Source organism: Cornus florida, unplaced genomic scaffold (genome assembly GCF_030987335.1).
Source record: "Cornus florida cultivar Cherokee Brave unplaced genomic scaffold, ASM3098733v1 CherokeeBrave_3.0.0_Hap2_Chr03, whole genome shotgun sequence".
Lineage (NCBI taxonomy): Eukaryota > Viridiplantae > Streptophyta > Magnoliopsida > Cornales > Cornaceae > Cornus > Cornus florida.
Window position 1 is genome coordinate 58,043,431 of NW_026775573.1, and position 23,751 is coordinate 58,067,181.

The window sequence follows — 23,751 nt, forward strand, 5'->3', positions numbered from 1 at the left end:
TTATTAATAAAATTTCGAATTAATAATAAATAATTGGCTTGTAGGGCATATAATCCCAAAAATTTCAACCTTCCAACTAACAAACTCTACCACATTTTTTCCCAATTTGTGTAGGGAAGGGCGCCTTGCAAGGGTCCCGTGGATTAATCAGGGAAAAACTCCGAACATTCCGGTTATCAAAAAAAAAAAAAAAAAAACTCAACCACATTTCTTCTACCTCTTAAGACTGTAAACATGCAAGTTTGGTCTTTAACTAACATCCACCATAAAACTAATTATAACTTAGGCTATGCTATTTTAGTTTCTCAGTTTCATCATGCATCAATAGCTTAAGAATGTGTATAGTTGGGTATGGTAGGTTTGAAACAAAATGAAATCTTTATGAGGGTTGCTTAAGTGGCTGTGTATTGTGATTAAATTCTTTTTTAAATAAAAAAAAGAGACAATTAAATTGTAAAAATAGTAAGAGATCATACGATTCGAGTACTATATTAGTTTGACATTTATAAGAGGAAACTAGTTATAAACGTTGAATAAGTACAACTCAAGTTCTTTATTCAATTTTTAAAGTACTGTTGTTGGTACGCATTTTGTTGAATATTAATAAACTTAAAAAGAAGTACAGGTCAAGTTCTTTATTCATATGAGGTTGTTTGGTGCACGTTTTATTTTTGGTGCTTTTGTTTTAGGTCAAGTACCATAGTAATGTTTTTGGAAAAATAACACGTTTGGTAAAAAAATGTTTTATTTTGTATAGTGCCGAGACATTTCGTGAATAGTAGCCAAAATTCGAAACACCAATTAGGTGTTTTTATATGTTTGTGCAATGTACAAACGGGTGTTGTAATGATGACCATTTTTTTTAAAAAAAATAAAAAACTCTTCAATGACATTTTAAAACTAATCATTATATTTTTTAAACTTGCAATACTTTTTTACTAAATATGTTTTCTTGTTTTTGCTTCTAAAAATTTTACAACAAACAGATGTTACCGAACATGCTTCCGATTACTATTCAAAACATTCTACAAAAAACACTTGTTTTGTTTCAAGTTGAAACAAAAACACAAAAATAAAACGCGTAACAAACAACCTATATATACCCTTTTCACTTCATATTCGGATCCGGTGTGGAACAAATCTCCCCTTGTAACATTCTCCCCCACCCGAACTCGCAACGCACTTGTTGCGGTCGGGCCACTTTTGTCTACTTGGGTTGGCCACTTGGACACCTCTGGAATAGGGGATTGGTGTGACACCGAACTAAGGACTGAGTTTGAGTCTAATACCAACCGTAACGAGCGGGTATTTCGCGATTTGGCCCAAAAGTTTAAACTATTAAGTGTAAGACCAACACCTAACCCATATATATACCCCGTTTCACTTCACATTCGGATCCGATGTGGGACATATCTCCACTTATAACAATTACTATGAACACCCTAGCGTCTCGTGTATTTGTTTTGTATGATTTTATCAGTTTGCTATCATATACTATATTATTTAGGAAAAAAAAAAACCCAAATCCCTTTCGACCGCTCTCTCTCTTCTATTTTTTTTTTCTTCTTCTTTTTCTTGAAAGTTAAGCCATTTATAAAGAGTAATGATAGTGAGTATGGCAGTCACATAAATTTGATTAATTTCATATTAGTAGAGACCGACATCATTATCATGGTATAATTAATCCAATACTTCTAATTTCAAATATTTATTTATTATTTATACATAGTATGAAAAATGTATAAGGGCTCAAGGACCCATATTACAAGACTGGGGGAGGGATAACTAGCCCAACCCACAAAATATAAAGCATAACTAAGGATTATCCCATTAGAAGGTGTTCTGTATGCTTGGTGCACCGTGCACAGGGCATATCAGAGTCGTCTGTGTACAACACGTGCTGCGAGTACACAATAATGCAAAAATAATCAGGAATGACAATTTCTCCCGACTCGGCGGGTATCCGCCCCGCCCCTAATGGACCGAATTTGATAGTCCCCTAAATGAGTTTGGGACAGGTACGGTAAAACAATTGAAAATTCGAAGCAGATTTGGGACGGGGTGAATTTAGTGATGAACCCACCCCGTTTATATATGTACCTCTAAAATTTTTATATACATATATATTTAATAATTTTAAGACCCTCCGGAAGTGTGAATTAATATATTAATATTCACTACTTAGTAATTTAAAACCTGGCCAGCTTATTTATCAGCCCAATTTGGGCTATTTTTTATATTAAATAATAAAAGTAGCATAATCGGCCCCACCCCGCAATTAAATAGAGTACGTGGGATAGAGTCGGTACTTCGTTGTTGGAGTAAGATGAGAATGGTATAACAATTACAAACCCGTCATGGAGTTGGGACGGAGTTGATATGACGAATTTTTTAACAGGACGGAGTAAGATTGAGCCAACTTCACTCCAATTCCGCTCTGTTGTCATCCCTAAGCACAAAAAACTCTAATTGCCCGGTGCACCGAGCACACCCAATATATTATCTTTAGCCCCTCAAAAAGAACAGCCCAAAAACATGGATGCCCAACAACTGCCATAAGGGCGCACACAACTGAACCATAAGGCAAACAAACTGACCGCTACTTCAACGGTTAGGAACTTGAGTCCAGTGACCACATTCGCAAAGCCCCCAAAACCCTCTTCGAAACCTCTGTGTTCAACCACCACCGCCACCACCACCTGCCACCTCCTTCTACCTCCATCCACGGCCTTCTTCAAAAACTGAAGTTGCAGAAACCCTACACTCTGTACCCAACAAATTTGAAATTAAGAGGCAATCAGTTTTTTACCAACGCAATCGAAGAAGCCAAATTGAAGCAAGAGCCGGACAAATGGGGGAGAAAAGAAAACGACGGCGGATGAGGGTAGCAAAAGCAATCACTGTCCTTCCACTGTCTTCGTCTCCATTTTTCCCTACTCTTTCACTAACTCTCAGGTACTCCTCTTTCTTGTATGTACGCATATATATATATATTTATGTTATATAATGTCTAAAAAAGAATGTAATATTATCGACTGCTTCCTTGATATATCAGCTCGAAGAAACATTCAGTGATGTAGTCCCGATTACATGCTTTATGGTAACTCAGAAAGGTGAGTCTATGAATCAAACAGTGTCAATTTGTTTCAGTAAAAGCTACTTCGAGCTTCCATTGTATGTATTTTTCAGATTTCTTAGCTCTTTATGCCCAATTTGTATATTTATTTCGTTAACATTGCTCCTGAGGCGTACGCGATTACTGGATAATTGTCCCACATTGCATTTGGCGGTGCATCTGGAAGGAGAGAAATAACAAAATGTTTGAAGGGAAGGAGTCGTCTATGGCGACGCTGAAACTATATATTATTTGCTCTCTTTTCAATTATGTGAAGAGGAGTTCTTGTTCCTCTTTCGATGATTTAATCATTTTTTTGGATTCTTTGGGGCCTTAGCCCTCGGTTCCACTTTTGTATAAGGGACGCGTTCTCCTCTTGAATGCCTTTTTATATATTTCTTACTTATCAAAAAAAAAAAAAAACATTGTTGCTAAGAAGAATAGATGAGGAGGAAAGAAAACAAAAGAAATTTCAGTTTTTCATGTTGTTTCTTAGAACTGAGAATTCAACGAAACTGAGCCAAGGAGTTGAATTGGGTGTTTCAATATCTTGAATTTGTTTATTTTGTTTTCCTAAATTTTCTCAGCCACCAAGCAGAGCCTTATTGTGTTGTTGGACTTGACTTTAGTTCTTATCATTTATGCTAGATATTGTTTTATGTTTAAAAGTCTTTTCATGTTCGCAGGGTCAGCTGAACACCGTGGCTTTGGTTTTGTTCAATTGTAAGTTTATTTCGCTTCTCAATTTTTCGTTTTCTGCATTGTATGTTCAGTGTGTGTTTTGCTCAGTTTCAAGTTATGTATTTCTGACATTAATAAATCAATTGTTTAATATATGCTCACTGTTGAGACTGTGAATCCCTACACTATACTTATATTCACTGTCCTTTGTATCTCAAATCATACTGCAAATTTGAGAACATTTGCCAGCGTACTATATGTACATGAATATGTATATACGTAAGTTAAATTCATGAAGCCTAATATTAAAAGATTGTTTCCCTCCTCTCCTTTTATTGATGGCGGATGGAGTTAAATTCTTGTTGTTTTCTCATTTTATGCACACAAATACATTCTGCATAACTCAACAAAACTTTTTCCCAACTCTTTGAGTTGGTTACATAAATCTTGTTTCACAACTTCTCTCTAAGGTCATAATCTCAATTAAGCTACCTGGTATCATATATTTCCGTAATATCTTAACCCATTTTAGTTTTGGTTTTGCTGTTTCCCAAGCATTCCCCTTAGTTGTCTACTATTTAGTTATTAAAAGATTAAGATGAATAGATTATACATACTCCAAGTTTCAAACTTTCTTAGTTTAGAACTTATAATAATTATTACTATGGTTATAGAGAAAAATAATAAGTAAGTCTATATAACATAAAATAAATAAGAAAAAAATTAATAAATAAACCACATAAATTTCAGGAACTCATAAACTAAAAAAAAAAAATGGAGCGAGGAATTCAAATATCAACTTGTGGCTTGGGATCTTCTATTTCTTCTTTTTTGTACTTGATGGAACCTTGGAGCGAGGAATTTCAGACAATTCATGTAGGCATTATTAGGCAAATCGTTATGAAGATGTGTAGTGGAAATGGCTAGCATGTGAAGGACTGGTGAAGAGAAAATCCAAGGATTAGGAATAGAGGGTGGACATTGAGAGATGTTACATGCTCTTATGAGGTTGGGCTCTGGGATGCGATTCGTTAAGGTTGGAAGGAATCTCCAAATATCTGGGCTTTGTGAGGTATGTTGGCAGTAGCTTGAGGTTCTAGCATGATAGATGGTGTGGAATGATCCTTTGGAAGTCCCGGCACTTCCATCGAATTATGAGAGGTTCATGGAGAGTTGCATTGTTAGGGAGTCATGCTTCTTGTGGGCTTTTCAGGATTGGGAGGTAAGTGTCTGCAAATACAAATTTTTATTTTTATTTTTTGAGATTTTATGTGGTTTATTGATATATGGGGATAGATGGGATGTCTTGAGGTGGTGTTCTGATAAGAGTAGTCAGTTTGTAGTGGGATCGTTTTACAAGGTATTATATGCAGGGAGAGTACTAAGTTCCTTTGGAATGGATTGTTGGAAGGATAAAAGGCGTTCGGAAGTTTTTCATCTCCGTTAGGTTGGCTAAGTTGGAGATATTTGTGACTAGGGATAATCTTGGGTGAGGGTGCATATAATTTACATTGAGGGTGCATATTTTTACATTGATAATGCATGTGTAGAAAGGTAGAGGAAACTACGTATAATTTCTTTCAGTATGCAGCGGCATATGAGGTGCATATTCTTTTCTCATGTTGAGTGTAATTATGGTCACGCCTTGGTTGGTAAAGGGGTTGACTATTGGGCTGAAGGATGTGTCCCCAAAAGAATTCCCTTGGCTTGGTAGGTCGCGCTTCTTTGACTCGTGTGTGAGGAGGGAACAGACAAGACCTACATTTGTGGATGTGGACTAGCCGGCTCGTAGGGGTTAAGATTATGGTGTTGAATTCCTTTTAGTTTTGGTTGTATGGAGGAATTTTAGACTCTATACTCTTTTTCAGATGTTGTAAGATATTTGAGCTGTATAGAAGGAGCTTAGGTTTGTAGCTCCTGCATACTTCACTTGTATACTAGTTAGGCCTCCTTTGCCTAAAATTCATTATAAAACAAATTAATAAAATAAATATATTCGAATGAAAAAAAAAAAAAAAAACTACATTTATTAAAAAGTAACATGCGGTAGGAAACATCACTAAACAATGTATTAGGCTAGTAGGATTCTTCCTTTTCTTTTTGGTCTTCCATTTTTCACTTAGGAAATAAGATATAACCATGGGTCTGGCAGCTAGGATACAAAATTTGCTTCTTTCGACATTTCTGAGTTATATAGCATTGGATGTGCCTCCAGCTGTTAGCTTAGCTCCTCCCACTTCCAAGGGTGAGATGCACCTATCAGAACGCAGGTGTCTATGTTGTGCTTATTTAAAGAAAAAAAGGAAAAATGCACTATATGTAGTTGTCTGATGTGGATTGGAAAAATAACTTGTTTGGTTGGAGCAGATTAATCTCTTTGTTCTTTCTTGATGTCTGATTTTTTAACTATGCCCCAGTTTTCAGTTCACCTTCAAGTTTGTTGGTTTCTCATTGGTTATATTGCAAGTGCATGCATTAGAGTGCATTTCTGTATTGTCTAATGTAATGTTAGTTGAACAAATTATGTAGCATCTGTTTACACATAGCTGTATTTTGAAAATTCTTGTTGATATATTGTTTTTTTCATCTTCAATTGCCATATAATTAGGCTTATCACTTTTACCTCCATTGTATTTTGCATTCAATTGTAGTGCCGTTACTGAAGATGCAAACCGTGCTATTGAGCTGAAAAATGGTTCACCTGTTGGTGGTCAGAAAATTGGAGTTAAACATGCCATGCATCGTGCTCCTCTTGAGCAGCGTCGATCAAAAGGAACTCAAGGTGTTTTGCACTTTTATCACCTCCGCTCAAACATAAGCACACATTTTGCAAATTCATGTTACCACTATAATTTCTCTCCTCGTAATCTTTTTATATGGTGGTTCGCTCAGATTCCAGTATTAACACAAAGAATGACGAGGGTGGTTTTCCCACCGAAGAAGTCAAGCATGAACAGGCTTCAAACCATCAAGAAATAGGTTCTGAACTATGATTCTCCTGTCAAAAAATGTTTGTATTTTTAATTTATTTGCTATTACTATTGTTAACTCTTTTTTTTTTTTTTTGTCCCTTTCTATTTTATTGTAGATAAATATCTGGAACCCAGGAAAGAAACAAAGGTTTGCAAGGATATTGCCGATGAAAAAAATTGTTCGCAAAAGCAGAGGTATCGAATTGTCTATCTAGACTTGTTGGGTTTTCTTCAGGTGGCTTATGTGCTTCATTGTACTTTAGGTTATGGGTGCTTTGAACATAATTAAGAGAAAGGAAGATTATTCATATTGTTATTTCTTTTTTTCTTTTTTTCCCCCTAGTTGGTACTCTCCATCCACCCCCCCCCCCCCCCCCCCCCCCCTCTCAAGGAATTGTTTGCACCGAAGAGGATCCGAACTTAGGATGTTATTCTATGTTTGTTTTTTGAAACCATTAGTTTTCCTTTTTGGAGGTTTTGCACGGTTGCAAAGAGCAGTTTATAGCAACTTAGATGAGCTTTGATGACGAGTGCAGTTCAGCTTTTTGAAGATAGAATTTTAGGAATAAAAAATGTTGGGGCAGTGGAAGTGCGCGAGCACAAATATCCAATGAAAGCCAACAAAGCAATCACACACAAACACTAGATTTACATGGTTCACCCAAACTCGGGGCTACATCCATGGATGGAAGAGATTCCGCTATGATTCGTAGAGATAATATAACACTAGAGTATCAACACCACGTACATGTCTTTTTACTATGTACCACTCCACGAACCTATCTCCTCGCTAGGAGTGTCGTCGGTGTTTTCCCTACTCTATCAGCCCATAAACTACCTCTACCCATCAACTCCCTCTTGAGGCTACATCTCTCTCAATCTCATAAGTCTCAACCCAAAACCTAGGTATCTATTTATAGATTTCAAAACCCAATTCCTTTTTGGACAAGGATTACTTGCTTAACAAGAAATTTCCTTACAGAATACTCTAAAATAGAAACCTAATTAGAATAGGAATTTGAGACACAATTTCCAAACAAAAAATATAAAAATCTGGTAGATTTGGAGTTTTGTCTGTATTAGATAATGGGCCTCTTGAAGAGGCAGATCCGAGGTTTTAAGAACATTTCATTTTAACGATATTTGAGTCCATAGTTTACCATCCTAGTTGTTTAGTCTTCTTCAACATTTCAATCAATCAATGGCTAGATCACTGTATGGAGCTTAAGATAAGTTCCTTGGTGGAAGGTCTGGTGGTCCAAATATTTGTCCTCATATTCTTGCTATGATCGGATACGACATGAAACAGGTATGGCAATACGGCTAATCTCAAAAAAACAAGATACGGGTATGACAGGATACAGCAATATATATATATATATATATATATATATATATATATATAAAATAAAATTTTGATCTATTTTTAAAAAATATTATGAATGTTAATGCAATCATTAATATAACATAGAAGTTCGTCTCACAACACATAAAACAAGCATCCCTAGTCATCACTTAATAAAATTTGAACTTTTCTTAACAATTATATTATGTTATTATTGTTGGAAAAGATGCATTTTAATGTTCAAACTTGTTAAAAATGTGTTATGACGTGTCTGAGAAGTGTCGGATACGCAATTGAAATACCTAAGAAGTATTGGATATGTGTTAGAAATTAAAAAATATATTTTAAAATTATGGATACGTTTAAGAAGTATCGGACATGTATCCGTGGAGTATCGGTATCCGACACGTATCCGATATGGGTACGTTGCTCTCCTAGAAGTATCCATGCTTCCTAGACTGGAACTGACTTTCTTTCTAAAATAATTTAGTTGCTAGAATTTGGAATTACATTGCTGAAATTCTATATAGTGGTCATTTTATGGTTTAGTTGCTAGATTGAAGGCCAAAAAGGCTTTTAGGGGAAGGATTAAAGTTGATTAGCGAATGGTTGGATAAGATTTTGGTAATAGAAAAGAAGGGTTTTGTGGCTGAGCTTGTCCCATGAACAGTGACTTTGATTTGTTGTGGTTTTGGGGTTTCAAGGGTTTAATATTGGATCAAAGAATAATTGGGCTGTTCAAAATAGGGTTTGTAATTTTGAAAGAAATAGTTAAGAAGATCTAATTAGAAGCATAGAACTGCAGACAACAAAAGAAAAGAAGAAGAATTTAATAAACCACTTCTAGATTCCTTTAAGCATCACAACTATGGTTTGGTTGGATAAAACAATAAAAATGCTTCATAAGCTCTGATGTATTTCAAAATTGATCTCTTTTGAATTTGAAGAAAGACACATGAAGATGTAGGATACTGCAGATATCTTGAATCAATTAGGACTGTGACTTTATAACTGTATAAATAGAAACTTAAGATTTTGAGTAAGAAAACTCATCTAAACCAATTGAAGACCATATGGTATGACCTAATAGCATAATATGACCTAAATTAAATATTGAAATAATGAAAAAAAAAAAAAAAAACCGAAATAGATCAGCTATAAAAAAGAACCAGCATTATATAAACTTAAAGAAGATGTGGTGTAAGATCTGAATCAAACTATAATTAGTTTCAAGGGTTCCAAAGAGGATTCCACCTTAAAGTTGACTATTGTGCAAAATATAGTGTAAGATCTGAATCAAACTAGAATTCAGTTTCAAGAGTTCCCAAGTGGATTCCGCCTTAAAGTTGACTGTTGTGCAAAATTGTTCATGTAGTTAAGTTTTGTTTCCTTGAGGTTTCTATTAATTATATAATTATCCTAGGTTGGAGAATGATGCAACCTTAAAGAAGCTAGGTTTCATACAATTTAGGGTTCCATCACACAATTGCTGAAGGCTTAAAGAGCTCTGACAAAATTCTCTATTTTAATTATTCTATTGAATTTGAAGAATTACATATGTGAATAAGGCTTCTGGAGGTTTCCTACATGAATTAGGATTTAGATCACTCCAAAATTTGAAATTTAAGATTTTGAATAATCAAATTTATCTAAACCTACTATAGAAATACTTATGACCCATTGGCATAATATGACCAAATATAAATTTCCGTGGGCCACCACTGCAGCCTGTATTAGAAAATTTTAAGCTAAAAATAGCCATGATCCTAAATCTAGATAAATCATCTATAGAACTGAATCAACATCACATAAAGTTAAATTAAAAATAAACAAACAAATAAATCAAGGGGCATTATTAAGTAGGTTTTCCCTTGAGATTGAACCAATTTCATAAAACTTTCTCCTCTTTAAGTTTTTCTTTTCCTGAAATTCTTATGGATGTTAATAAGTGGATGTGCTATGTTTCTAGGTCCTGACTTCTAGTCCTAGAAGCTGTTACATTTTCCAGAGCTAACAGTTATTAAATATACTTTATGTTTCCTCTTCATTTTAAAAAGGGTTGCTAGGACAGTCATTTTTGGTGGGCTTCTTAATGCTGATATGGCGGAGAATGTTCATCGTCATGCTAGAGAATGTGGGACTGTCTGTTCTGTATCTTACCCTCTTCCAAAAGAAGCGTTTGAACACCATGGTAAGAACAATTCTATTTTTTTACCCCCTGATGATAAAAATTTTCTTCTTCCTTCCTATTTATGATTTTCCAAACGGATTCAACTGAGTTTTCTCTGCTTGCTTTTTATAATGCTTAAATGTTTTAGAAAGAACAATAGAAATTACTCAATTGTAATATAGTAGACTTTCATGTATATTGAATTGGTTGCTTGCATATATTTTACAATGTGTCATGTTAGATTTTTATGCATAAGTCATAGCTTTCCCTTGAGTTTATAACTGCGTAACTTAGTAATTGTACTTCCGTCTCTGCTTGATTCTAACATACTGACTTTGTGTGTGTGTGTGTGTGTTTGTAGCCTTATAGATTGCTTTTGAATACAATATGTTTACTTGCTTGACTTGGCCTCAACATTCACTTTGCTTTCAGGATTTTAGTATATCTTCCTTTTTTTAAGAACTTCATTGTGGGCATTAAATTAAATTATTATGTACTCTTATGCTTCATTCTCCTTGTAATTTTCATGGAAAGGCACTCAAAAGAGGAGTGCATCCTGTGTGATACCCCCGGATTTCCGAATGCGAGTTGGCCAGGCCCACGCCCGAATACCCGAGGATATCAAAAACAAATCGGCAATAAATGAACACAGAGTACAAAAGAATAAAAAAGAATAAATAAAATGCTGATAAGAAACTAAAATGATAATCTAATAATAAACCTCAGAATATATTTCCATTAATTAATAAACTCTTCTGATACAACTGATCCTCCAAAATACAACTCGGGAATCCATATTGTGTGGACCCCTAGAAAATTCAAACTAAACAAATGACAACAATAACTGTCTAAATCAAGAAACTGAATCATAAAGGAACTCCTATGTAGCATCGGAAGAATGAAGTAGACTGATCCCTACTCAGCACGAACAACCTCTACTCCTGACGAACACCTGAAAAATAATGGTGGGTCAGGCCACAAACAAGTTCTACTCTACTACAGTCCAAGCAGAAATCTGATACACGTATACATCCTAGTCAATCCAACAGTAACTAGTAGTCCGTATATATATATATATATACACACTAAAGGAACCTCACTAAACTATAAGGTTGTCTCAACCTGAATAGTAGGCAACATGCAAAATGCACATATAGTGGGCATGAGTACCTATACCTACCAAGGTACACAACTACACTATATCTAGCTACACATCCCTGGCGATATACGCGCCCTAACCACTGATCCTGAGACTCAAGCTCATATCATGGCACCATACTTATATATATATAATTTAGTAACCATCCTATCCAGTATAAATCAATCCTCCATAAGTCATTCAACTTGTTCAGTTGACCTGACTTGAATATAAGTAGGACTTAACATTTTAGTTAATCCATTCCCTTATATAAAATAGGTAGGACTTAACTGATAAGTTAATCCGTCCCTAGAATGCCACCGTCCCATACCGGTGCATTAAACCACACAATCTAACAATTGATGTAACGATTAAGGAAATACATCAAACAATCCAGAAATAATTATGATAATATGATATCAAGTTATCACAAAATAGGAATGACTTATTATTTATTTAAGCTTCCTATATCATATGTCCTACACAAACTGAATCTTATACATGATGATATTTTATTATACCGTCAAATAAGCATTCTCCGTATCCAATTCATCCTACACATTTAATCTCAATTGCTAAAACATTTTAAAAGATTAAATCGATTCGTTTGTTTAAAACATTCAAATAGCAAGCATCATTATGATTGAGTCTATTTAAATTTATTTAAACCCAAGCCTAGTTCCTATTTAATGTTCAGGAATCCTAGGCATGTTTCTACGTTCCATCATTCCACAGATATGAAAAATACATAATGTAAACATATAAAAATTCACACCGGAAATCACATCAAAATCATGCATTTATCAATTCATAACACAAGAACAAATATGAACCAATTTCATAAAACCTATGTTCTAATCTAATTAAACATGCATAATTATTTAATTTTATGTGTTTAATAAATCCTGGAATTTCCTAGGCATACATAGAAACACGAATCAAAGGGAAAAAGATAGAAGAAGAACTTGCCTTAAACTTTCGGATCGAAAGTTAAACTTCTTCTTCCTTGATCTTCTCTCTACAGGGTATTTTTCCTCCTTCCCTCTCTAACTCTCCTCTCTCTCTCTCTCTCTAGAATATATCACGTGAATATTTCTAACCCCTTTTACAACCTATAGCTATATATTTATAGGCTAAATAAAATAATCCTAACCCTTTTCCCAATCCAAGTCAACTTAAAAAATAAAAAATAAAATATAAAAAAGGTAAATAAAATATGTTATATATGTATATAATATATATCTATATATATACATGCACAACTAATCATGGGTAATAATCCATACACATTCAACCTCCTATCCAAGTAGTCCGTGGGACCCAATTGGTTGGCCCATTACTACTAACCATAACCATAAAAAAAAAAAAAAAAATAAAATAATAAAAGAAAAGAAAACATTTAATTTACGATTAATCAAAACACAATTTAAGCACATAATCTAATTAAACAATTAACACATAGAAAAATACAAATAATACATAGACACATAATCAAATAATCAAGTAATACCTAATTTAATTAAACACATAAGCAATTAGTCAAATAATCAATTAAATAATTAACAATACAATTAAAACAAATAAATAAATACCGAGACTATCCTTTTAAAATTAGGGGTATTACATCCTGAAACAACAGCACAAGGCCCAAAAAAACAATATTCCTCCCGACTATCCACACAATCTACTAACTCCCCCATTGATTTACAAATATTCCCATATTACCCAAAAAATAAAGAAATAAGCATATTGAATTTAATTGCCCAAATAGGATCTTCATCACCATTGTAGCGTCTCCAATTTCTCTCCCTTCAAAGTCTCCACCAAAGGCAAAGAGGAGCTGCCTTCCATGCCTCCCGAACATGAGCCCGCATTGAGAATGTCTGCCAAAATTCAAGAGCATTCTTAGTGGTCTTAGCATAACCCACTAAACATCAAAATGGAAAGAATCAGGCTCCATACATCTCTAGCTTTTGAGGGATACGTTCCCCTTTTGAACACTTTTTTTACAATCTTTACTTATAAAAAAAAAAAGTATTGTTATTTTTTACTTGATCAAACATACTTCAATTTTGCCCTTTCGGTTAGTTACGTCTAAATTTTCTGTGGTTTCTCATTCAATGATCCGGGAAGTTCTATTATTCCAGTATAGCATATTGGCCAATTTTGTATGTGGCTATACGTCTTCTGATTATCTTCTGGTCTCCACTCTTTTTCATGCCACAATTCAGGTTTACCGTCTCTTTCAGTGACTTTGCTCACTATAATCACAAATAAGACACGTTGTCAAGATTGGAAAATATATATAGGAAAGGAGAGGTTAATTTCAACTAGGAAAAAAAAAAAGAAAAAAAGAAGGGAGAAGTTAATTTTTAATCTTTTACCATGTCAAACATAAATTTGTAGTAGCCAATTAACACAACTCCAAACGTCTGGAAACTGGCTATGTTGGCTGCTTCCATATGGATTCTATGTCATTTCTTGTTGGCATTTTATGGTTCTAAAAGCAGCTGTTATAGGTCGTCAACGCAGAGGCTTTGGTGCTTACTTCCTCTGTCCTTGATCTGCTGCCTGGGATCTATCAAAACCCAATATTTACATTTTTTTGTTTTGTTTTTCCTGTTTTAAATTAACTTTAATACTAACTATTCTGATATTTGGATGGCTGAGAATATAGAGATTTATAGCTATAGCTTTTGTGTAATTGTTCTAGAGTTCGCTTCCCTCTGTGCTTTCTTTATGAAATTTTACTTATAAAAAATAAAAATAAAAAGGAACTATCTGATATGCAAGCTGGAAAAGTGAGTTTGTGTGAAATGTTAAGCAGATGGTTCCCCAGTTGGAGTTTCATTCATCTACATACTCTTGTGCATTTAATTTTGTTCATTATGGGATACTTACTAGGACACAAACATTTGAAATTGTATCAGGGCTTGCTCAAGATGGTTGCGAAGTAAATGCTTCATCTGTACTTTATACTAGTGTCAAATCAGCCCGTGCTTGTGTTGCGATGTTACACCAAAAAGAGATAAGTGGGGGACTTGTTTGGGCGCGCCAGCTTGGTGGAGAGGTAAAGTTTTTGTGGGATATATAATAAATTTGAGTGTCTGAAGGAATTTCATTACTTACTCTTGTACTACATTTATTTGATCAGTGGGATATATAATAAATTTGAATGTTTGTAGTAATTTCATTACTTTTCCTATGTGTCTTTGACAATTTTATTATGACACATATTTTTACCCTATGTAGCACAAACATGGATATGATACTAAAGTTGATACGTCAAATCTTAAGAAAGTAGGATATGGACACAGTGTGGACATGGCAATATATAAATATGAATTTTGTTGGTTACATATGTTGTTTAAGGCAAATATAAAACTCTGATTAATATTATATCTTTTATACCGATAATTGCACATGTGGCGGATAATATTATACAAATATCATCAAGATTTTGGTAATTAGACCTACCTTGAGGTTTTAAGTTATCAGCTACTTATAGAATTTTGACATTTTTTTCCAAGGCAAGATGCAAAGACTTCATCAAAACAATGTCAAACAGAACAATCAGGAAGAGCCAATTCCTTTGTAGACAAAGGAATGGTACCATCAACAACAACATTAACTTTCCTTTGGATAGCAAGTTTGGCTAACCCATGAGCTACCAGTTCCTTCTCTCTTGGTCCAAACCAGCTTAAAGTTGGTGGTGCACACAAATCTGTTGAAATCATCAATGTGATCCAAAACCAAATATTTGGTTGGTTCTATGGTGGTTTGGTTCTGGTTCCAGAAGTAGTGGAATCATTAAAATTGGTTAGGTTCACAGTTTAGATGTTTAAAAAAATGAACAAACTGTAATATTAAAGTATATGAATATTTGTTTTCATTTGATCCGTCAATAATTACATCACATTGAATTAAGTTTATATATATCCATTTTCCTAACCTTAACCGCCATTTACATAAACATATTAATAAAATAGTATTATAGTTGTTGTATGCTATGTTATTACATATATATTTGAAACTAACCAACGGGTCTCTAGCCTAATGGTATAACCTCCCCATCCTCGAAGAGAGTGTTTTTTTTTTTTTGATAAGTGTCCTTGAAGAAAGTGTTTTAATATATAAAGTTAGAAACTTTGAAAGTATGAGAGTTTTGAATTATAAATTACTTATTCAAGGTACCTTTGAAGTCACGAAAATGTTTTAATGTATAAAATTAGAAACTTTGAAAGAAAATGAGAGTTTTGAATTAAAAATGACCTTATTCTTTACCTTTGAAGTGACGAGAGTGTTTTAATGTATAAAGTTAGAAACTTTGAAAGAAAATGAGAGTTTTGAAATGAAAAAGCAAAAGTGTGTGTGAGTACGTACCTGATGAAACTATATATATATATATATATATATATATATATATATATATATATATTTGAAACTAGAAATGCAATATTGGGTAGGCAATAAAGAAAACTTTATGTACATCATAGGTCCTAAGAAATAGTCGTAAGTCATTGGTTCAATTGGGCATAAGGCTTGATTTAAGCTAACTTAATTATGATTGAATTATGTTCGTAAGTAAAGCTGAATCCGCAATCGATCCAACCCAATCTTGTACTGTTTGAGATTGTTCAGTTTAGATGGTTCCACCGGTTTAGTTTGTTTCCAATATTTTTGGAGCGCTTATAAATCAGTTGATTTCTGATTTACCCTCTATATTGAACCAAACCGAACTTTTTGCACCTCTACTTCAAGTCATGGTACTGAACAATTAAAGATTGTAGGTCCTCCAATATCACAACAATTGAAATATGAGGTTAGAGGTTTGGATAACTGTGCAACTGTCCCCTTCAACTTCTGTAATATGGAAATCCCCTTAAGTAGCCAAATAAATGCTTGTCTTGCAACCAAGGGTTCAGTGATAATTGCAGTTGAATCATTTTGAAAAAAGCACATGGCTGCTTTAATTATACGACCACAGTGATCTCGTAGCACTACCCTCCCAGCATCCTCCATGGTTTGACTGTTATTTGCAGCATTAAAGGTCAATTTGTAACAACCAGCAGTAGGGGGAACCTAGTGGAGATATTCCGAACTTACAATCCTATCACCAGCTGTTTTTGATCCAGAAGGACCTCTTTGAACTCTTCCTACTGTTTGATAGAGTTGGAAGAATGTTGATCTCAATTTACCCATGTTCAAACATAAATTAATTTCTGCTCTTCCAATGGTTCCAACGAATATATGCCACTAGACCAATCTTAATTATCAAAAAAAATTTATTTATCTTCTGATTCATCTTTTTTCTTTTTTTTTTTTTGTTTTTGTTTTTGAAAGGTCTGATTTATCTTATAATAATAGCAAAGTTTTAAACCACTGTGCCCAAGATGAAAAATAACAACTCTCAACATCAATTTGAATTGGACTCAATTTCCAAACCTTCAAAGCTACCGGGCATTTCAGTAACAAATGCTCTGTTGATTCATGTTCAAGTCCACATCTTTTACACACCACATCGACCTCAATCCCCTTGTTCTTCAAGCTTATAAAAAAAAAAAAAAAGGAATTTTGCCTTGCGACAACTCCATAAGAAATGAAACAATTTCCTTTTAGCTTGATTATTTCTTAACTTTCCCCTTGAATTTTCCATAACATCAGTAATAGGTCCTGCCTCAGCACAATTCTGAATGTTCCTTCTAGATTTGATAACTTGAAGTGCCACTCTATAAGCTGATTTACAAGACTATCCGCATCACATGAGAATGTCCACACCTTCCTGCCCCTGTTGGAAAACTCACCAATTGGAATTCTTGGAATATTGTGATAATTTTCCTCTGCCATTGGAAAAGAGAGACATATTAGTCTGTGAATCCACTAGTTCAATTGCTTTCTGAACTGGACAATTGTAATGGTCTAGGCACTTGCCATCCGACCAAAAAGCTTAAGCTGATAGATGGTGCTGCATACACGCCCTTATAAGCCCAAGGTCTCCATTCGGATCCGATGTGTATCCATTACATTTTTCCCCACTTGAACTCGCAACGGCTTCGTTATGGTCAGACCATCCTGCTGCCTACCCATCCACCCTAACAGCAAGAGGACCTGGTTTCAACCCAGCTCTTCGTGTGGGCGCTTGGCGTGACATCAGATCAAGGACTGAACCTGCTCTGATACCACTTGTAACGGACCGAGTGCTTGCCATCCAACCCAAAAACTTGAGTTGTTAGGTGTACTGCATACCCGCCCTTATAAGCTCAAGACCCTCCCCATTCAGATCCGATGCGGGACAAGAACCCATTACAACAATTCATTGGACTATGAGGGCAACCCACTCAAATATGAGAGGTGATCTTGAAATCAATGGCATCTAGGATCTAGGTATCAGTCCGGATGGATGTTGATCAAATTCCCCTGGGCAACCCTCCATCTCGCCCCTTGTTTCACAACTTCCTCGCTTGAACAGATGCTCTTCCAGGCCCCAAACAGATCCAGCCCTCACTCTACCTTCCAATAGCGAGGTTTTTGGGAAATATTCTCTTGAACACTTTAACCGGAAGACTAGCATCATCACCTTCCATCCTCCACCCTTGTTTGGCCAACAAAGCATAGTAAAAGCTTCCAGCTCTCTATAAATTCCAGCCTTCCCTCTGATTTGCTAGACAAATGGAATCCCATCCAACCCAACACATTCTATTGTCTTCACTAGAGCCTGACTGCCAGAACTTTATAATATTTCTTCTTAACTTCTTGCTAACACCAAGTGGGAACTTGAAACAACTCATGGTGCAAGTAGGGATTGCTTGCACTACTGATTTCACCAATGCCTCCTTTCCAGCTGTAGAAAAGAAGGAAGTCTTCCACCCTTTAATTCTGGAGTCCATTTCTTCCAAAAATCTAAAGAGCTGCCTCTTCGTTCTACCAATTTAAGAGGCAGGCCCAGGAATATGTCATGTCTCCCTTCTATAGAAATTCATAAAATTCTACTCAACCTTTCCTTTTTCATGTCCACTCACATTCCAATTAAACATGATCGAAGACTCATCAACATTAGCAACTTGACCAGCCAAGCTTTCATATCTATTTTTATTTTTATTTTATTTTTATAAGTCGGTCAAGCTTTTTTACTTATCAAAATAAATAAATAAACCGTCGGTCAAGCTTTCATATCTATCTCAAGTATTCCCCTCAACTGAATTAATTCCCTATTTGAAATCTACAAAATAGTAGGAAATCATCAGCAAAAAGCGTATCACTAGTCACTGCTGAGCATCTACACTAATTCCTGTCAATGAACCATCTCTAACAGCATGGTGAAAAAACTTAGTCAGGCCGTCAGCGCTGAATTCCCAATTCACTTTGCTTGTTATGGCTAAATTGCCGTCATTATTGTTATTAAGGCTAGATATCAATAGCATACCTTGTGTTTCACCCCCTTTTCTCCTCTCTCTCTTTCTCTTTCCTTTTTTTTTCCTCCCCTCTTCTCCTTGGTTTCCCCAAGGGAACCCATCTTTGTTTCATATTTCTGATGCTTTTCCATTTGATTTCTTGCTTTATTTGTTGTTCTCAGCAAAACAGGTTTTGAATAGTTTCCTTGTAATACATTCTGTTTGATATCAGATTGTTTAAATGTCAATTGATTATAATTTTAGCAATAGTAAATCTACCATGTACCATGACTAGTCTATTGGGACTTACTTATCAAAAAAAAAAAATGACTAGTCTATTGGGACTCGGGAGAAGAAAAGATCTCAAGGAGTCTGTGTAGCCATCACTCAGACCAGGCTAATTGTTTTGAACATATTCTGTTCGTACAGTTAAACATCTGCCATGAGCACTTACATTATTTGGTTTATATATGTGTTTGTGCGTGCACACACATCTGTGTGTTTGGGGGAGTCTAAGACATTTTCTTTCTGCTTGAATGTGTTGACCAGGGATCGAAGACTCGGAAATGGAAAATTATAGTTAGAAATCTTCCTTTCAAGGTTGTTTCTGTCGACGGTACCATTAAGACAACTTTTTCATTTTAATATATCCATACAAATATATAAATATATATTGGGGGAAGTTCTACTTCGGAATTAATTTCTAAACTTGAATGCAGGCTAAAGTTAATGAGATAAAAGATATGTTCTCATCAGCAGGCTTTGTATGGGATGTATTTATTCCACAAAATACTGAGACAGGGTATTTCGATATCCCATCACCATTCTTTTCAACCAGTGAAATGTGATATTTTTGTATGTTCATGCGATTTTCTCTTTTGCAGGTTATCTAAGGGATTCGCATTTGTTAAATTCACGTGCAAGCAAGATGCTGAAAATGTATGAATGTAATCCTTTACATGAAGCATGGTGAAAGCATTTGAGTGTTGTCAGATCAGATCACTCTTTCTGCAACTTTTTTTTTTTTGCCTTTTCATCTTCTGTTTTCCCCTTCTCAGGCCATCGAGAAGTTCAATGGGAAAATTTTTGTTAAAAGGCCAATTGCAGTTGATTGGGCTGTTCCGAAGAAATTTTTTGCGACTGGTGCTCATAATATTGTTCCTTCAAAAGATGGTAATTGTTTCCTTCGCATTGTAAATTTGTCTTCCAGTAAATTTAATTTTTTTTTTTTTTTTCTACTTCTTCCTTTTTTTAATTTTAATTTTTTTTTTAAAGTTTCAGTTCCTTATCTTTAGTGGTTAGTTGCTAATGTTTTTGTTCTTCCACTATTGGACAACTATGATACTTTGAAGGAAATTTTGCAAGACCTTTTACTAGAGTCAGAATTTGAGTAGAAATTTCGCTGTAATGTGTATTACCTGTGGATGTAAGCTTATTTTATTATTACAATTCCTTTTTGGATCTTTCGTAACTTGAAGCTTGAGCCATTATTCCTCTTATTTTTCTTCGAAAGTGGACTGCTGCATTACTAATCTGATAAGTGCTTATCCTGTTTTAGCAGTTGATTTTGCAAACCAAATAGTGAGAACTTTGACGTACAGGTTTAGTTAACAATACCTCTACCTTCCCTCATGCCTGCCATTGTGGCTAAGAGAAAAAATGGCAGCTGGAAGCATGGTTGAAACATTCCAACTGGCCAAAAACAGTTTTAATCAGAATAACCAAATAATTCTAATTTGAGTTATGTTGTGATCCCCCATATATATGATTAGTGATATTTATGGCTGCAAGTGAATAGAGTTGGTCATGGACGACACAAGCTCAACTAATTCATGAGCTTGTTGAATTTAGTTATAAGCCGAAATCAAGCACAATTTTTAAGCTCATTTCATAAGTGAACCGAGATTGAATGGACCCAAGCTCGGTATGCCAAACTTATGAACATTTACAACTCGTATGAGATATCTGGGTTTATCACTTAATATTCCTTAGGTAATTTCAGAATAAGGAAATCTAGACACGGCGTATATTCTGTTGAACTTATTTATTAAAGGCTTACATCATGTCAGGATTTTAAGAGTGATTGTTGACCATTAAATTTCATACAATCTAAAGGCTACAATTAAACCCTACAGAAAAGAATGGTGCCCTAGCCATTCTTATCTCTCACTCATTAATTATGTTACCCTAGTTCTTCCTCTTCTCTTATGATCTCTATTTCGTCAGCTTGCAATCTTCTCTCTGGCATAGACTTTGTCCGCCTTCTCCTGCACCGTCATATATTCTATCCGATATTATTGACACCAGTACCCTAGGTTTCATGGAAGAGATCGCAGTCATCAGCATGCAACCTTCAAATCTCATCTGCTCTTCTGGCATAGACAATGTCTGCTTTCTCCTGCCCAGCATCTCATATACTATATCCAGTATTATTGATGCCACCAAGGGTTTCACAGAGAATGAAGCTCTTCATTGGGCATGTGATAACAAAAACTGTCTTATCTGTTTATACATGGTCTATTATATGCATGTACATATTATATATATATATATATATATATATATATATATATATATATATATATATATATATATATATATAAGCACATTCAAATTTCACTATATAAATATATATAAAAAACATAAACGTATGTGATGCAAATGAGCTTGGGCTGAGCTTAGCCAAGTCCAAGCTGCTTGGCTGAACAATATCAAGTCATCTTTGAGCTGCCTGTGTCAAAATTCTTTAGACCTAGGGCAATCCAAAGCTCAGCCTCTAGTCATTTGCATATTTTAGACATAGGGTAACTCTGATGCATCATATATGTTTTCTTTAGAATTGAAAGGAGGAGACCCTAGGCTTTGATACATTAGAGTATGCTAAGCCCAAACAAGAGTCAAGGTGAATAGGTCTTAAAAATTTAACGAACACTAACTTTATTTAAAAAATTATAAATATATCAATCAAATATAGCAATTAATAGGGTAGAAAAAATGTTAGAATGTATATCCTCCATAATGTTGGGTCATTATGTAATTACCCATAGTAGTTAGGATTATTGTGTAATTAAGCAATATTGTGTAATTAGGGTATAACTCTTGTTCTTTATATAAGCCTCATGTGTGGGCTAAAGGAAATATGTAGAATATACATTTTGTCTCTCTCTCTCTCTATCTCTCTCTATCTCATCATGAGTACGAACATGGTATCAGAGCAATATGGATTCATGGGTGTGGGAAACAACAATTGTGTTGCCCTTGTATGAGATTGGAATCGTGAGTGTGTTGTCGCGTTGGGTGTCTTTGCCAGAAGTTCTTGTCGCCGGCGGGTTAAGAACACCACTTGTAGTTGTCGCCGTCAAATCTGTAGCCTCCTTCGTTGCCGTCAGATCTGCAACCTCCTTTGTCGCCGTCAGATCTGAAGCCCCTTTGATCGCTTGTGTTGTTGCCGCGGTGGTCGTCAGCAAGCTTGCCGACATCTACCATCTTGATTTGCAGAGGTGAGGTTGGTTTTTTGGCCGAAAGTTGCAGCGGTCGCTGCTTGTTGATTCGGCCACTGCTTGTGATTGGGTTGCCGTCGCCTCCGCCGCGTTGTTCACCGGTGTTTGTGAAGGTGTGAAGAAGACGACCTGTGTTTGGCTACACGGTTATGCTATCCCAACCCTGGTTTACTAAACCTGGGATAACTATTCCAATTCTGGTTTACTAAACCAGGGATAGCCTAGATCCGGCCCGGTTCCAGATCCTACCCGGTTCCGATTCTGCAAATTTTTTTTTTTTCCCAGGTTCGTTTTTTTTTTACCTTCTCCATGGCTTCCAATTCAAATCTCCCATCTACCGCCTCCTTCAATCCTCCCATGACTTCAGTCAAGCTTAATGGAAAGAATTACATTTTATGGGCCAAGTCAGTGGCCATTTTCCTGAAAGCCAAAGGCTTTGGCGCTCATTTGGTTCAGGATAAACCCAAAAGCAGTGATGCTGATTTTAGTTCATGGGAACAAAGGGATGCTCAAATCATCTCCTTAATGCTGAATTGTATTGAACCTCATATTAGCTCCAACTTGTTATATCTCGACACTGCCAAGGAGATATGGACCCGACTCCAGCAGTTATATTCTGGTGCTGGTAATATAACCAGAGTTTATGAGGTGTGTAGACAATTTTTTGACCTCCAGCAAGGGAATCAAAGTTTAGAAGAATACCTCTCACGGGCAATGGGACTGTGTGAAGAAATGAATATGTATCAACCCATCACCTCTGATGTGAAAAGCATGTAGTAGCAACGTGAGGATTTTAATGTTGTTCGGGTTCTCACAAGATTGTCACAAGAGTATGAACCTGTTCGTGCATAGATTTTGGGTAGCCCTACACTTCCCTCTCTACCTGATATGTTATCCAGACTCCAGCGTGCCACTTTATCTAGTGGCGCTTCAGGAAGTGCTTCCAGTGGTGTCACTGCACCTTTTAACAGTGAACGTTCTGCCTTAGTTGTGAACTAGGGTGGCTTTCAGTCTTCTCGTGGCGGTGGTGGTCGTTACATTGTCAATTACTGTTGGGATCTTCATGGAAAACCGTCATCTTCTTCCTATGCACATCAAGTAAATTCTAATGATGGGGATTCTTCTCTCTGCCACATCCACTGCTCCACATGTGGCTGTTAAGACTGCTCTGGTCATGATTCCCCGTGATGAGTATGCTCAGTTTTTGTCTCAACAACGGACTTCCACCTCATCTTCCATGGGGTCCCTGGCTCAATTAGGTAGTGCCCCTGCATGTCTTTTGTCCTCTAGTCAAAGTCCCTGAATTCTTGACTCTGGCGCATCCAATCACATGACTGGTAGTTCTCATCTCTTATCTGATTTTCAGTCTGTTTTAGACCTGTCAATGGATCGGATTTGGATCGGATCGATCAAATCCATATCCTATTTGTTAAGCAAAC

General features: G+C 35.5%; 1 pseudogene; it reads left to right on the plus strand.

The window, feature by feature from the left end:
• Positions 1-2,003: 2,003 nt before the first annotated feature.
• Positions 2,004-23,751, plus strand: part of LOC132301638 (uncharacterized) — a 41,719-nt pseudogene continuing 19,971 nt past the window's right edge.